At 40.0% G+C, this 17,254-nt stretch overlaps 1 protein-coding gene across 5 annotated transcripts in view; it reads right to left on the bottom strand.

The window, feature by feature from the left end:
• Positions 1-15,767, bottom strand: part of sox5 (SRY-box transcription factor 5) — a 311,103-nt gene extending 295,336 nt beyond the window's left edge. For 2 of the 5 annotated variants that reach the window (XM_049566742.1, XM_049566744.1), the window contains exons 1-2: positions 9,028-9,162; positions 6,172-6,373 (exon numbers count right to left, since the gene is read on the bottom strand). The gene's annotated coding sequence lies outside the window, so the exon portion shown is untranslated. Of the gene's footprint in view, positions 1-6,171; positions 6,374-9,027; positions 9,163-15,655 lie in introns of those variants that run through there. The other 3 variants (XM_049566745.1, XM_049566743.1, XM_049566746.1) reach the window with 3 other exon arrangements.
• Positions 15,768-17,254: the final 1,487 nt, after the last annotated feature.

Below are 17,254 nucleotides of genomic sequence, written 5' to 3'. Positions count from 1 at the left end.
AATGGAAGCGTGCGGCTCATCTCTCAATTTAATAACAATGGATCACTTCGCGCTTACACAACAGAGGAGACACAGAAGGAGGTGGGGGAGAGGAGAAGAGAGAGAGAGAGAGAAAGAGAGAGAGGGGGAAAGTTAACGCTTCCTTCTGATGAATTTTAATCCTGACCTCGAAAAAAAAGGAGACAACTGAAAGGAGGGGGCTGGTATTTTGGTTTCATTCTAATTTTTTATTCTTGCTTTGTGTATTCTCCTAAGCCTCTGTATGACTATGTGTTGAGGGAGACAATGTTAGGACAAGCCACTTAAGCCCATTAGTCTAATAATTCATACATCTTGGCAGCGCACTCCTCAGCCTCATCCAAAGTCTGCAGAGAGATGCAGAGAAAGGGAAAAAGATAGATAGATCATTAGATAAATGGATGGAGAGAGAGAAAGAACAAAACATGGGTACAGACTACAAAGGAGAGAGAAAGACAAGGAGACTCAATGTACAAAGTGTGTACTTAGGCAGGCACTTAAGCTTTTATGAAGTACAGCAATGAGGTGAATCCAGGTAAGACTCGGAATTTGTACCAATCAGAGGTGAGAGAAAATGAGAGGTGGATTAAATAAAAGGGGGCTGCGGTTCAATATCAGCCAAATCATCCCTGATATTTTAAAAGTAAGGACACTAAAAAACAGGATAGTGACTCTGTTTACAACATGGAGTGTTTCCATCAACTCGATTTTTACTAAATGTCTAAAATGTCAGGAGTTTCTGATCAGTTAAGGTGCTGTTAAGAAATGTTGATGAGTGGGACTACATTTTGTTTGTGTATGTTTACTAAGGCAGTGACGATATGGATTTTTTTCTTACTGTGGTGAAAAAGCGACACATCACTGCGGTTTGGCGGCTTAACACCAATGCTGACGAAAAAATTACAGTCCTTTTTATTTCTTTTAAGGACTTTAAAGTGCCCCCACCTGCACTTGGTGCCCCACACACAGGGCATCATGCACAGGAACATCCTGTAGGTTACTGTATAATTCTTTGGTTTATAAGTAAATGTATGAACAGCACTGTAGACTGGATTGTCACAGTGGCGAGACGGCTGTCTTATGGATGGTTCAACACGGGTTGAGTGCACATCAGTAAGTCTCCGCTACATATATGTTGTGTATGAAATATCTGTACCATCACTGCATTGCATTTTTATAAACTACTAATTTGGTCATATGTCTTGCCACATCCAGGTTGAGTCTCACTCTTTAGTCCTCTCTTTGATGTTCTCATACTCATTCAACTAAAATTACAACTAGTGACTACCACTGCTAGCAGCAGAACGTTACCAACTAAAACAAAGGGTATTTTTGCAAATTCAGTACAAGAAATCATGAGGTCTTACATTGGACACACAGTTCCAAGTCTGCTTACTCATCAAAGCAACTCCAGTCTCCATCACTGCCGTCTCTGTTGATTGGCTATTACTTGTCACGTGTATCCAACCAGATAATGCTGTGGGCAGAACACTGAGCAAAGATACAGAGTGATGGCTGCAGACAGAGGGGAAGCATCAGAGCCAAATATAGCGCATTTTTTAGTGAATTTATTATAGCTGCTCAAAAACAAATCAATAAATAAATGCAGTGATGACCTCATCGCCATGATAAAGTCACATGACCTTGGTATTGCGGTGATTCAGTTATTGTAAAACCCTAGATGTTTACAAACTTGCGGCCAAGTTAACGCTATTCCACTGACTGTAAGCGATGGTAATGACATACACAGTAGTAGTACTACACCAGGAAAGGCAGAGAAGACTGCCAGCAAGCAAATCCAGAAGTTAAGAAAGAACAATCAGCCAGTAGTGCTGGAATAAGAAAGTCAGCCCCCTTTTTTTATATTCTTTACACAACCACTTCAGGAACAAGCACTGTAAAACTCCTTTGACTTTAAATGTAGTCGCACGACATGTTTTACTAAACATCTCTGGGGGGCTGACCTGCAAACCTCTAGGAAAGGCTGGGCAATATTGCTGAATTTCATGTCACAATATTGATAATATTTTTCTGTAACTGCGCACAATGTGGGAAATGTAAACAAAGTCACAGAGAATATTGGCTCTGTGTGCAGATTTTACTCTTTTGATTTTGGTCAAATAAATATGAATCAATCACACTGATGTTGCATGCAACAAATCATTCAATTGCACAACAGCATTTTGTAAAATAATAACAATCCAAACACAATTACATTAAAATTCACAAGACTACTACAAATATGAACAGCCCATCATAAATTAAACACTTTCAGTTCAATTCAGAGAGGTCATGTTGGATTAAATATTATTTCACAAGTGACAAAAGCATCCAAATCCACTTCTCAACTGTTTAGCAGACTGATTTGTCAGCCTATGATATTGTTCAACAAATGCGTTTTTGATTGCTGTTTATTGCACAATTTCTTCCCCGAAAACAAACTCCATTTCAAGTGTGCTAACATCCCTGCGAGGCTGAAGAACTGTTCCAATTTTCACTCAGCTGTTATATTTCATCACGCCATAAGTCACACAAACATACTGTGATAGAGAGAGAAGAAGGGAGGGATATGCTCCAGCAAGCCGCCACATGTTGGGGGATTTGTTTACTGCTTCCTGTCTTGTTTGAGATCAACACCCCGTTAAAGCACTGGCACTCAAACACACAGCTTTCTCACCTGAGCCCTCTTCTGGTATATGTGTGTGGTATATGTAGGTGTGTGTGTGTGTGTGTGTGTGTGTGTGTGTGAGTGAGAGTGAGAGTGAGAGTGAGAGAGAGAGAGAGAGAGAGAGAGTCATCTCATCAGTCGCATTGGGAAAATACAATTCAGAGACTGACAGATGTCTTTCTCTGTCTGACTCCTACCTGCGTCTAACAATGTGTCTCGCTCTGTGGGCCTCGGGACTTGCGCACACTCACCACAAACACACACAAACAAACCCAAACACAGAGTGTGTGTGTGTGTGTGTGTGTGTGTGTGTGTGTGTGTGTGTGTGTGTGTGTGTATTTCTGTGTACAGTGCATGTTTTCATCTGTCTAAAACAGAGCGGAAACCAATCCCTGATGCTGTGGACCGATAACAATATCCACTGCTGCTTGGCAACTGATACTGTAAGACTGTAAATAACAAACACACTTCACATTTAGTGCAGTTACAGTATGACTCAGCAGTGACTACAGTTTGCTCTTCAAATAATTGAGCAGGAAACTGAATTTAGAACAGCACAGAGGAGAATAGGCCTAATAATAAAATCCATAGCTATGAGTGCAATGTGTAAGAAATCAAAGTGAAGTAGTTTAATCTTTCCCATTTGTTATGTACTGTATAAATCAAAGTTAGATCTCTCTAATGCAGACAAATGATTTTGCCTCAATACTGTTCTGTAGGGTCAGTTCAGCCCTTGCTAATGGTCTAAAACAACACTGCTCAATAAAACTAATGCTTCAGGAGTTTGTTTTAGTGAAACAGTAGATCACACAGGAGCAGAGTTTCTGCACCAACAGGACACAGTTTTACGGTGTGGTCTCTTCAGACTAACAGCTTTGATTTTTACAGCAGCAGGCTCCTACGATTCCTCAAACTGTCAATGAAGGCAGAGAGCAAAGTTTGTCTCTAAACTCTTAATGAACAAGGCACACTGCTCCAGGAGGTTCCTGCGGCCAGAGTCACACACTTACACACACACAGCGCTCAAGACATAAAGGCAGGCATAAGCTGGCAGGACGCGGAGACATGTAAGGCTTGTTAGAAAGGAAACGGCAGGAGAGTTTGACATACACACAAACACAAGGGGTGTGAACTGGATGATTGGCTCATTATAAGTTTATGTACTATTACATGGCATTTTAGGAGGGTAAAAACATATTGGAAGAAGATGTTAAACTTTTCCTCAAATGTGTATCCTGCATTGAAGGCTGGTATGACAATATACACATCTTTACTATATTGGGACTGCATGACTCTGATGTTTGTTTGTTTGGCTTTTATCTAAATTTAATCCATCCAGTAGAAGTTGAGTAAAAACTTCAACCAGCTGGTGGCGCATGAAAAAGTCAGAGAATCACCATACTGAGTTGGAATCAATCTCTGGGGACCACAAATGTCTGTGCAAAATTTCATGGCAATCCATATAGTGGTTGCTGAGATATTTCAGTCAAGACCAAAGTGACAAACAGACCGACACTGCCATCCCTAGAGCCATGCCACTAGCATGACAACTACTTGATAGGGCTTCAGCCCCGTTTGACTGTTCAGTAGAAAATAACGTTAACAAAAAAAAATTGATTTGCTTAAGTATCCTAATTTTTTTTTTTTACAAATTTTTGTAATGCCTGAATCGGTGTTATTCAAATGCGGCAGTGAAAATATTTTACCGCATTGATTGTGGTAGTCTATAAGCACTGTGACATCGAAACAGTGTCAAGGAAAACAAAGCTGAAGCAAGAAAGCAGACAATGTTGGACAGTCCAGGGACACAAAAACTTTCAGCTGCTCAAGTAGCAACTCAAATTCAGCTAGCCCAGCGCTGTCTCCCCGCCAAATCAGCGACTTTGCTGCTGTCACCCAGATTAGACCCAGCCCACCTGCTGAATTAAAGCTGCTACTGCCACTACTGAAGCTCCATCTCTAGAGCTTCCACCCACTCTCCTCCCGCAAACAGTCTCCTAGCTACAAGGACTGACGTGTATGCACCGCAGAGTGCACAAGCTAGCTACTTCTTGTCTTAACAGAGAGAGTAAGAGAGGGGCAAGGGGCTGAGCAATTCAACGCGCTGCACCCAGCTTGACAATGAAATAAGAGTTTATCCATTTTAAATACCATAAAAAATAAAAAAATCAATAAGTGGCAGTCAATGTTAATATTGTGGTGGTTGCCACAGACAAATCAGCGTATGGGAAACACTGCAAGATCAGCAGGGACAGCTAAATGTAGCAGTTTACGGTTACTCTAAAAAGAGTGTTTTTTGTTCAGTGTATTGTTTATGTATGCTTTAGTAAGTAAGTAAAGTTTTTTTTAATAAAGCACCTTTCACAGAGCAAAGTCACAAAGTGTGACACAGGAATAAAATGGTGAAAAATAAGACTATAAAAATCTAATTACCACTTTTCTATAAAGTATTACATGCTGCTGAAATAGACGTCAGAAAGACATGACTGACGTAAGATGTTCATTGCTTATGGAAATATGTCTCGTGATACAAAGTCTCTAGAAATGTATTATTCAACTTCACAAAAACTGCACTAAATCATAATATCAAATTGCAATACTTGTAGAATTGCTTCACTTAAAAATTGAAATACATATCGCCACCTACGTATCTTGACACTATCAAATCAGGAGATAAGTATATCGTCCCAGCTCTACAAAGTGCACCATCATACTGAAAATCTTCAACACTAAATCATCCATCTGTGGCTCATTCTTTACAAATCCAAGTTTAAATAACCCTCATTGAAACTGCAGAACTTCATTCTAAAATCCAGTCAAGACATCAAAGTGTCAATACATACTAAACTTTACAGTATATGAGGCAGACACAGTCAAACTGTAACTTTAAAGCTACTTTATCGAACACCCAGAGAACCACTATCATCATCCTTTTCTTAGAAACTATAATAGATACCAAAGACACACAGTTAAACCCATACTGGGATTCTGTAGCAATATCAGTGAACACCACAGACAAACTCTAAGTTTCTGGCTGACTATTAAAGCAACATTCATGTCATGTCTCACAGAGAACTACCTCTCTACTACCTCGCTATCTCTCCCCTACTCATCCATCAGCTCTCTCTTGCTTTCGGAGAGACAGGGTGGTGATTGGCGGAAAAATACCTCACTCAATCCAATCCCTAATCCCCAGCAGGCTTTAAAACATATGAATGGAGGAGGACCGGCGGCGGCTCTCCCGCTGTCCTGTTCTAAGCATTATTTCCTCCTTCCTGCAGCAGCGGCAGCAGTGACAGAGGCAGCGGAGAGGAGCTGATGCATGGGAGGAAGCAGAAAAAAAAGGCGCTCAGCCACGACTGTCTGCCCTGCTCTGTGCGCTCTGCGCCTTGGAGAGCCGAGTCACACTGCCAGCGCACCCTTGTTGCCATCGCTTCCACAACTTGTGTATGGTGGGAGGTATTTCTGTCTGTGGTAGGACTTACCGGATGCTGTGCTGTTGAGGAGACTGTCTCTCCTGTGACTCTGTCTCTATCCGTCCCTCCCTGGTAAAGGCAGAGAGGTGATGGAGGTCGGGGAGGCTGCTGCTGCTGCTGGTGATGGTGGTTTGGGTGCTCACATTGATTTGTGTCACTTCTGTCTCTCTCTCGCCACTCCACCTCTTTCCCGCTCTCTCTCTTCACTTCACTTCACATTACACACACATGCATGCACGCACACACAGACACACACACACATGCACACCAAGTTTGGGAAAATTACACAAGGCTGAGGCACCAAGGGGAGGAGACATCAATTTGTTTCCTCTCCAGAACAGGCACTTCCACCGAGCCAAAACAGCCACCAACGGCACAGCAGGCCAGCAGGCATCTCCAAACTTCCCCAAACTCAAAGTAGCTCTCAACTTCTAACACATAATGTATCAAAAGGCTACAACAACATAAATCTAACATTATCTTTAAGATACATCGTGATGATGAGAGCTCATTTACATCCCAAGAATCTAGATTACAGTCTGGAGCGGTCCCACAGCTCTGTGGGTATTAAAGTACAGTTGTGCTGCTATATTGGTAAGAGCTAAATTTGCAAACAGGATTGAAAGCACAGTGGGAGAATATGCCCTAAAGCAAGATCCAGCTGTAGACTGTCATGATGAATAACTTTTAATGCGTCAGTATCAGGAGTTGTTATGCATGTCAACTCCCCACAAAGCTTTATTATTCATTTAATATAGCTGCTTGAGCAAGCCAAGTTTCGACTGGGGAACTGGTAGGTTAGTAAACATGTCTATAGGGTATAGGGAATGGGAATCCCCGAGCATTGTGGGGCGGCACTGCCGTCTTGGACGAATGAGTGTCTGTAGCTATGGTAGCTGCTGGTTATATCATCTGTCATCTCTCAATCATTCATCATCAGAACTGTTTAAATACATGAGAGACAAATGCCCATACAAAGAAAGTCTTTCAGCAGAGGCAAGGAGCAGAACAAAATTGAAGTCTGTTTATGATATCAATCCTTATGAATTAGGAAATACAGAATTGTCCAAGGACCTTTTCAGCTTGCCACATCTTAATGTTACACTCCCTGATGTCTATCTGGTGTTTGGTGTTTGCTTCTTCACCTGTCAGCGGCTCACAAATTTTAAATATTTGGAGGCCCGTGTCCAATCTATAAACGGGTGGGTACAGGACCCTCAGATCTACAAGCAAAACGCCAACTACACAATCATCTGAACAAAGATAAGCAAGCTAATTACTGATTACATATAATATTATTTATTTTATTTTATTAATCTACCGGTATCTAGCAAAATGAGACACATCATTAGCCTACCTTGTGGCTGACTGTATATTATATAAATGACATTTGGTGTTTCAAATTTTATTCAATGAGCTGTACTTTGTGTAAGTTCAGCAGTTCTTTTTGACACTTAACAGCCAGCAGATGGCACCCTTAGAAGCCGTACACATGCCACATTTTTTGTGCCCTAAAATCCATTGTTTTCAGTGTAGACGCATGGCAGGCATGCTCAAACACCAGAGTAATAAATAGAGTTCAACTTTTGGAACGAGCAGCGCACACCGCGTGTCATGTGACGAGGAACATCTAATCACAGCCGACAGATATCTTTCCCTTCTTCCATAAATATCAGTCTGTGATGAATATGGAGAGGAAGTTAATAAATGAAGTGCAGGGCTACCCATAGCTTTACATCCGTGCCATGGACAACAGGCCTACACAAACAGTGCCTGGAAAAAGATCGGCTCTGCACAGGATTTCAGGTGAGTAGGCTATGATACAATGCTTGGTGAGGTTGTTGAGCAACCTCAGATGCAACCCGCCACCCCGCTCCTGATAGCTGGCCCAGAAAAGGAACAAGAGTAGCACCCAGTGTCCGACCTCAACGCACCATGTGGCCCCCTACCCTTATCCTTTGAAAATGGCCGACTTACTGTTGATGACAACATATTCCCATTCCCTATGGCAGCTGTTGCTAGGATGAAATAACTACATGTAATGTGAAAGGGGTCACTTGTGGTGACAAATCCACAAAGAAATATCACTTGACTCCTCATTTCCATAGAGCATTTTACCATCTTTTAGTTGACTGTTTTGGTTTTATGCCCCAACTCCCCTGTTAAAAGTGCTGATAAACTCAGTGTATGCTACCTGCCCAGCTCCAAAAGGCAGACACAAAGTTAGCAACCTGCTGTTTGGAACGTGGCGGAGCATTTAGCAGCTACATAGCCAGAAATTTCCCTCAGGAGTTAATGGAGACAAACAGGAGACTAAATATATACAACTCCAAATTAATGCTAACGCCGCTTTGTGCTGCTCAAAGGTAACAAACGCAGTAAATTTACATTATATATTAATATGTGTTTCCAGCTGGTTCCCCTACTAATACACGGCCAAAAAATCAATTAATGCTACTTTAAGCACATCAGTATTGCCATCTTTAATACAACACAGCTAGCATAAATCTTTTTGCTAATTTCTCATGTCTTTAAGTTGCAAGCAAAGTTGAGACTTCTACTAGCTTAATTTGGCTTCATTTTTAACTTGTAAAAACATAACTAGCCTGCTTAATGAGCAGTCAATATAATAACTGTAATGTCATATGCTCGAGCTTGTTAGCTTTAGCATTTTTCACTTAATTGGTAACGTTATAACGTCAAGTGACATTTGGGGGTTATAACTTATATTGCAAGCGGTGCTAAAATTGTGCCTTTAAATCACAGAACAGTTAACTCAAAGCCAGTTTATGGGGTGCTGTTTTTCATACACATATACCGCCATGTTTAAAACTTATATTTATCTTTACAGTTTGGAAAACTCACCCGGTCTTAGCCATGGCTGTCAAATGGTTGAAACGCCACTCGTTCCTCCTCCCGTCAAGCTCGCGACGCGAAAACTGACGCACTTAATTTCCTGACATTAACAGTGCCCGCCCCCTGCTATTCTATTGGTCTGTCCAGGTCTCTTTGAGCTCACTCATTGGCTGACCGTGTGCGACGTCATATAAACAAAACCTGAACATGCCTGCATGGATATTGATATGAGTAATCTATTTAATGTAGATTTCAGTGACATTTAGAGCAGGTGGCGATAATTAGCTGCTATTAGTCTGGTGTTTTCTTTAGGCTACACAGGAAGTAGCTTTTTTATTAGGCATATGCATGTGCTTGAAATCATTCAGTTAACTACAGAAAGAAATTAGGCCAAAAAAGGAGTCTAAATGGGATGAGATGTTAACACAGCTCTTATCTTGACTTGAACATACACAGACAGCTGCCAAATTCAAAGCAAGAAATATAACAAATGCAGGTGTCTATGTACAAGACATAACAACTTGCTGTGATGCTAAACTCATAAACTAAAGCTTTCTAGCTGAACTTCCCCACATTTTGTACTTCAACAACTTCCTTTTGCAGCTTGTTTTAGCAGGATCCACTTTGCCCAACATTCAGATTAACTACAGTATGAGCAGTGCAGGAAAGGTCACACTTGAAATGTAGTAGATTACAAATCACTAGTTACCCTGTTTCAAATTTAGTAAGTTAAATTACTATTTTAATTACTGCATTAAAGTTATTTAACTTATTGCAAATGATTTCTTTTTAATACTTTTCTATCAAATGTTTGGCAAACTGTTCTCAAAACATTAAGTGTTGCTCTAAAATTTGCTAACTCGCATTGTCCTAAAGTATGCCCCAAAAAAGGAATTCCTGCACGACAAAAAGATGGAAAGCAATAAAATGGATGTTTTATTTCACATAGGTGCGGCTGTGGCTCAGAAGTAGAGCTGGTTGTCCACTAATCAGAAGCGCGGTGGCTCAATTCCCGGCTTCTCCAGCCCACATGTTGAAGCATCCTTGGGCATGATATGGAACGCCACATCGCTCCCAGTGGCTGTTCCATTGGTGTGTGAGTGCAAGTAATTGGTTACTGAGTAGCAGGTGGAACCTCATACGGTAGCCTTGACCACCATTGTGTGAATGGGTGACTGTGAAATGTAGTGCTAAAGCGCTTTGGGTGGTCGGAAGACTTATACAAGTGCAGGGCAACACCAACATTTCAATTAGTAACTGCAATTTAATACTCATATGTTTTTCTCAATAGCTGTATCTGATTGGAAACAGGCTGTATACTGAGAAACAATAGAAGTTGAACAAAAATCTAACCAAAAAGTGCTGGTGCAAATCATGCAGTGGTTAGATGAGAAAAAAAAAATGATGAAAATATGCCCTTACACTCACCAGATCTCAACCAGATTGCACAGCTCTGAGAGATTTTGGGCTGATGTGTTGGACAGCAGGGATATCTTTTTGAAGAATGATGTTCGCCCCTCTAAGAGCAGAACAAAGCCTAGAACAAGCTCTAATTGTTGCCCTTGTATTAAGTCTCTTGATGTCTTTAAGGGTTACTACCAGCCAGCAGAAAAGATCCACTCACAAATTCTTTCATTTTTGTTAAATCAATAGCAACAGTCTAGTAAAAAACAGGGATGTTTTTGGTTTGCCCTCCGCAGTGTGTGTGTGTTCACACTCCCGAGACAAACATTTGTGGCAGCAGACTGTTGCTATTGATTTCATACAAAGGAAATTTGTGAGTGCTCACCCTACTTATTTGTAAGTTCCAGAGACTTGGAGAGGGAGCAGTGAAGCTGCTGCAGATGTCATAGTGGCCAACACTGTACTAAGACACTTTTATTTGTCTGCAGTAGTGTAGTAGAGGGTATACACAGGTAAATGGGGTATATAGATCTCTTTTTCTGACTGTTTACAGTATACCCACCAATCAGCCAACATGTCATTGGAATATATAGGAGAGTATACCCACTTCCTCCTCTGTAACTGCCTGGCTCCAACAATCTAAGATGGCGACGGCCAAAGTGCCAAACTCAAGGCTTGAAAACATGATTCCACAAACCAATGGGTGATGTCATGTCACCACCATTATACACCATTATTTTTATGTAGTCTGTAGGAATAGACAGTCAAAAGCATATCAATAATACATTTTCAGAAGTTGAGTGATAAATTGTGTACATTGGTGTTTGCTCTATATGTTCACCAGCTTCAGATCATTGTTTTCCAAGCTTTTAATTTACTACCACATCACAATTTCACTAGACCATATGACATGATTCGGCCTGTGCCTCCCTCACAGCACCTCCCTCTCTCCTCCTCTCTCTCTCTCCGTGTATGCTTACTTGTTTCTAATGTGCGTTTTGCTGCCCACTGTACCTTGTAAATGCCACAGTATGGCTGTGCAGAGGAGAAAAAAGGGCTCTGGGGCAATCAGCAGAAGCGTGGGGGCAGAGCGGATGCGCTTCAAAGGCTGTCAAAACTATATTATATGGTTGATCCCTGTCCAATTCACTTTCACAGTTCAATAGTTACTGTATGTTAAAGCTGGAGAAAACAAAGGCACTCACTGGCGTCTCCTCATTCTGAAGTTAGCTCACACAGGAGGCTTTGTGTTTTGTATTTGTGTGTGTGTTTGTGTGTGACGCAGGCGAGGTTGGTGGTCAAACGAGGGAACGTCTAAGTTGAGTGACCGCATAGGTCAGGTTTGACACACTTTATTATTCATTCACTGTCTGTCCTCAGCTGGGCTTAGCTCATCAGTGCGCGCACACACACACACACACACACACACACACACACACACACACACACACAAAACCTCCCCTAGGTGCGGCTTTTACTGCGCATATGCGCCTGGACGATGCACAAATGTCATGAGCAATAACTGGGATGTCAGTCCAAATTCACTCTCCTCTCTTCAGCGTTTAGCAGCTAGGTAGCTCAGGGAACAGGCTCCCTCTCTCTATCCGTCCGTCTCTCTGTATTTCTGTCTCTCTCCCTTTCTACTTGTGCACAAGTGTGTCTGTGTATCTGTCCTAACTTCTGACAGCCTACTTGTTTGATTTTTGCCATCAGCTGAAAACTGTCCCACCCCAAAGTTCAATACAATTCAGCCACAAGAATCTGGAGTATCATGACCAGAGGGAATCTCTGGAAAGAGAAGGCTGGTAAAAATAAGAAAAAATGCCCCACTGGTACAAACTGGTTTATTTAGGCCTCAATTAGGTCATTTTTTTTTCCTGTAATTGTAACTCATTTTCCTATTTGCCTCAGTTCAGTTATAATTAAGGTGCATTTACAAATTTCACTGAGTGGGATTTTTAGTACTTGCAACATTTCAGTCACAGTATGAATCATTTTATATATTTAAAGGTTTATCAAGAAATGTTAAATGTCTTTTGACATATTTCCATCCATCATGTAAGGTTTTATTTCATGTCTTTACTCATCTTAAGAGGAGTCTCTAACACATCTGTCAGTCACAACCTGTGAACTGCCATCAAACTAGGCAGTGCTAATCAAATATGAATCAAGATTTTTTAACTGTATTGCTTATATTTTGCCTCGAATGACTTCAGAAACATATTTTAGTGTACTGTTTGGCTGTAAATGAGAACGTTTGTGACCCAGCCACTGTGTTTGAGCCAAAATGTAGCATTACCCACCAAGAAAACTATCTGATTTTACAACTTAAACAGTACACTAAAATATATTTTGGTGGCCGATGCTTCGTTTGGCTCCAACACAGTGGCTGGGTCACGTACATTCTCATATCACAGCTAAACAGTACACTAAAATATGTTTCTGAAGTCATTTGAGGTGAGAAATAAGCAATGCAGTAACAATCTTGTTTCATACTTGATCAACACTGCCTAATTTGACAGTTTGACCTCAGTTCATGAGAAGTTATTGACATGATTGACAGATGCGTTAGAAACTCCTCGCCTCTGATTGGTTGTTTTCCTTTAGCCGCAGTGGATTCTAATAAATGCCATAAGAAGCACTATAAAAGGAGGAGAAACTTTTTTTTTTCATGTACAAATGTGTGGATGTAGTGACAGTTTCAGCACATATGATAAGAGGTTATTTTTATGAAAGTTACTAACCGTAGCTTTTAAGTATGTATTTCTCTCCTGTTATGTGATTAAACAACCTCAGTGGCCATCACCTTGCGATAGTCTTTGCACAGGTAAAGTTTTTTTGTCAGTTTTTCTTCAGTCTGCTGTTTGACTTCTTGGTAGTTGTTGCAGTAAATATTCACTTAATATTTAGATAAATAATCAGAAGAAGAGCTGAGCTATTGGTCTCTTCGCAGGCGACAGCCATCTCTGACCACACTGAGGTCCTGTTCTCTGTATTTTCTCTGGAAATTTTGGCATTTAAGTCAACCTGAAGAGAGTTTAGCGTATATTCTACAGTTAAAAACTTGCACATGGAACATTCTACTTTTTAGCATCAGCTTTTAAACAGCCAACAGCATTTAAAGCATCAAGTTTGAAGCTAGAATATCAAAGTGCTATTTTCCTGGAATGTAATTTCTTAATAAATTCCTATGTAGTCTGCTACTAATCATGGGAAACTAGAGCCAGTTACCTTATACCTTTTTTTTCCACAAAAATTGGCACATATACACAGCTTTTATGTGGGAAATCTTACTAGAAATAGGTGACAGACTCCTTCCTCATTGCCAGTAGACCAGAGCCGTGTACATGACATGTCTGACATCACAAACACACTGGAAGACAGAGTAAACAGTAGAAAGCAACATGGAGGCGGGTGAAAACATTACAGTTTTTATATCTGTTACTTATTTAGTCTCTCTGTCAAACTCAGAGTTTAGTTCGCTGCGTTTGAAAGAACTTATTACCATTAAAAATGCATAAAGTATCACTGAACAGCTAAATGAATTGATATTGTATAAGACAAAATAGATTAAGGAAGTCAAAGCTTTTGTTTCTGGGATCAGGCAGGAGGATATGGTGTCTTTGCTGGACTTGAGCTCATGACCTGTATTTCTAAAATCCTCACTACAGCCCTGTTTCTTTGTCTAATCGTACAACAAAGACCTAAATCTTTTCATGCTAACATGACATACTAATCTGTTGTTTTTTTGTTTTTTTTTCACAAAGCAATTTAGATGTAAGAGGTTCTGTGTTTGGGTTTGTTTGGGAATGTTTCCAAAATCAGTGTTGGTCTTTTTACTTCAAAACTGGGCATCAGAAATGCCCTAATTTGTTTAAAGCTGCTCCAAATCAAGATCATGTGCAGCCCTCGCTCCGTCTCTCTCTTTCTCCCTATAGTTTCTTGGATGTTGCTGCGTGTGTGTGTGTGTTTGTGTGTGTGTGGGAGGGATGGGAATCAGGAAGCCTTCGCCGTAATATAAGCATAACTTTTAATGCTTGATCTGAAAAAAGATCTTATTGTCAATTTCCTCTCATTCCTCTCGCTGCACAAAGCTGTCTCTGACCTCTCCGCCATTTCCACGGATTCCTTCAGTTAGTGGAGTTTTTTTCTAATGATGCCATATAACTTCTGCAGTCCGTTCAAAATTACAATCAGGAATTATATGCTTGATGTAATTCATTCCATGCAGAAAGAAAGACATTACAACCACTAATCATACTCCTATTATAGAGCAGAGATGTAGGATTCGCTGCTATAGGCCTGTGTTATGCGTTACTTCATGATTTTCTCTGGCCTAAAAACAGCTTTGCAGCCTGTCTTTGATTTCATTAACAAGAACAAAAGGCACACACACTCACACACACACACACACACACACACTGAGCATCATGTATTACTTTTGAGTAGCTTGTAGTACAGCTACCTTCCCAGGATTTGGCAGCCTGCGCCAGACCCCTGGGGCCTGAAGCTTAAGAGCCCGGCCAAATGACACCCTGCTGGGGCGACAAGGCAGGGTCCTCCCCGCCCACCATCCTGGAACAGTAGGCACCCAAAACCAGCACTTTTTCTTTTTCAAGACAGGGCACCCATGATCAAACCAGTGACACATGGCGGCCTTTATAAGCACAAATCAGCTCATAGCTGCAGCAACAGAAGTCAATCAGATATCATCCCATAAGCCTATCCATTTCTCCTTCAAGATTAAAATGTCTACACTGAAGTTGCACTCGTGTCACAAATATCTTTGACACAGTTGTCAGTATCTTGAGACGTCATTAAGTAGCTGCAGAGAAACCATATACTTCCTCTTGATTCAAGGATGACATCAATACAGGATGTCTTTTTATGAACTTGTTAAGATGGTAACAAACCGTTTGCTGTTACAAGAGGGTAGGCAGCATATTAATACACACTCACACACATTCAAATCCCATCCATATTGTAGCTTTTTAATTAATACTTCCACAATTTTTAGGATGCAACAGGCAAACTTGAGAAGAATTCTGGAGAAAATTGTTAAACCATAACTCTGGTAATAAAATTAGCTGTTGAAGGTTTCAATTTAAATAACAGTAAAACATGTATAAATCAAATTCTGCATTTCAGACATTTCATAACACAGTAAGCTTGAGCGGTAAGTACATTTCACACAGACGAGAGATCATTTTGTGAAACATGTCAGTAATCTTACCTCCTGTCATGTACTGTATCTCCACAGATGCACCTCGCTCACATAGCTCAGGCTTAACCACCCTCTAGTGACCGGAAACCCACATTACAATCACACCACAGCAATCTCCACTTATTAGGAAGCAGCTTTCCCCTTCAGCTTACAGTGCTGTTCCTACACGTATAACGCTGTGCTAGACAAATATATCATGATATATCCATCCGCCGGGCTCAGGCTATTCCAAGCCTGAGAAATGACAGAGAAATGCAGGAAGTCGTTGGAACATAAACAAGGCGCAATGGAGGAAGCAAGGGTCAAGGCGGTGCTTCCTGTTCCAAAACCACCTCTGTGTGCCTGAATGCAGACACCAGGCAGCAGTGACACAGTGGGGCTAAATTCCTATTATTATTATTATTATTATTATTATTATTATAATTATTATTATTGTTAATATTTTTATCATTATCATGCTCTTTGTTTAGTATATTTTATTCATCCCTATAAGCCTTTTTTCAAGTATGCGCCAAAAACTCTTAAATAAAAACAATTAAAAAGTCTTTCATTTTAAAATAAGCAAATAAACTTACTTTGGTGTGTTGTTTTTATTTCCTGTTTTTATTTTCTTTATCAGTTGCTAAATAAATCATTATTTTGTTTAAATGCAGTTATATAAAATGTCAAAAAATGTGATAGATGCCCATCACAGGCTACAAGTGCCTAATAATAACTATTATTATCATCATAGACATAAACAAAAAACAAGTTAACATTTAAAGCTGTAGCCACTGTGTTATTCATATTATACAGGATAAATGGTTACAGTGCCGGACCTAACTTGGGCTCATATTAACCACCTACCCCCCACCCCAAAAAGTGTATTTTCTTTTTTTACTTTTTTTTTCAAACATTTTTTTATACATTGTTTTATTTTATATTATTATCTTTTTTAAAAAAAAAAAAAAAAAAATCTTATTCTCCACACAAATAAACAACTTAGTTAACAAACAATTATAATAAATAACAAACAATAAAAGAATTTAGCATGTGCAAATTTGCAGATACTCCTCTCCACCCTAGTGGATGTTGTACCTCTACTACTGTTTTTGATCAGTTTTTCCTTATGTTAGATTTATTTATTTATTTATTTATTTATTTATTTATTTATCTATTTATTCATGGGGTTGGGCAGGGTGGCAATGAAGCTGGCTGCCAGTGTTGCCTATAGGAAGATCCACCACTGAGTGTTTATTTTAAATTTAAGGCAGAATTTGTACAAATTATGAACTTCCAGTTGAATAACAGTAAAAGTAATATGTCTAAATTATAACAGAGTTACATAAGCAAAGCCACGCTTTAGCAATCTGGGAATTTAATCCACCTGCAATCATCACACAGCAGCCAGCTTTGATTTCCTGTGTTTTTTTCTGTGTTTAATTAGTATTTTCTGCAAATGAATACAACCTAAAAACCTGCTCAAAGTCATTTAGGGGTTATGAAAACCTCCATTGTCAGATGTCCAGTTTGGATTAGATTCATATGCAGGCCAGACAAAACGGCAGCATCTGGCCAGCATTATTACACCATATCATAATGAATTCATAATCTGGTATTATTGAAGCA

Source organism: Epinephelus fuscoguttatus, linkage group LG22 (genome assembly GCF_011397635.1).
Source record: "Epinephelus fuscoguttatus linkage group LG22, E.fuscoguttatus.final_Chr_v1".
NCBI classification, from domain to species: domain Eukaryota; kingdom Metazoa; phylum Chordata; class Actinopteri; order Perciformes; family Serranidae; genus Epinephelus; species Epinephelus fuscoguttatus.
Note: the sequence above shows the minus strand (reverse complement) of the source record. Positions and strands in the feature narration are given on the sequence as shown.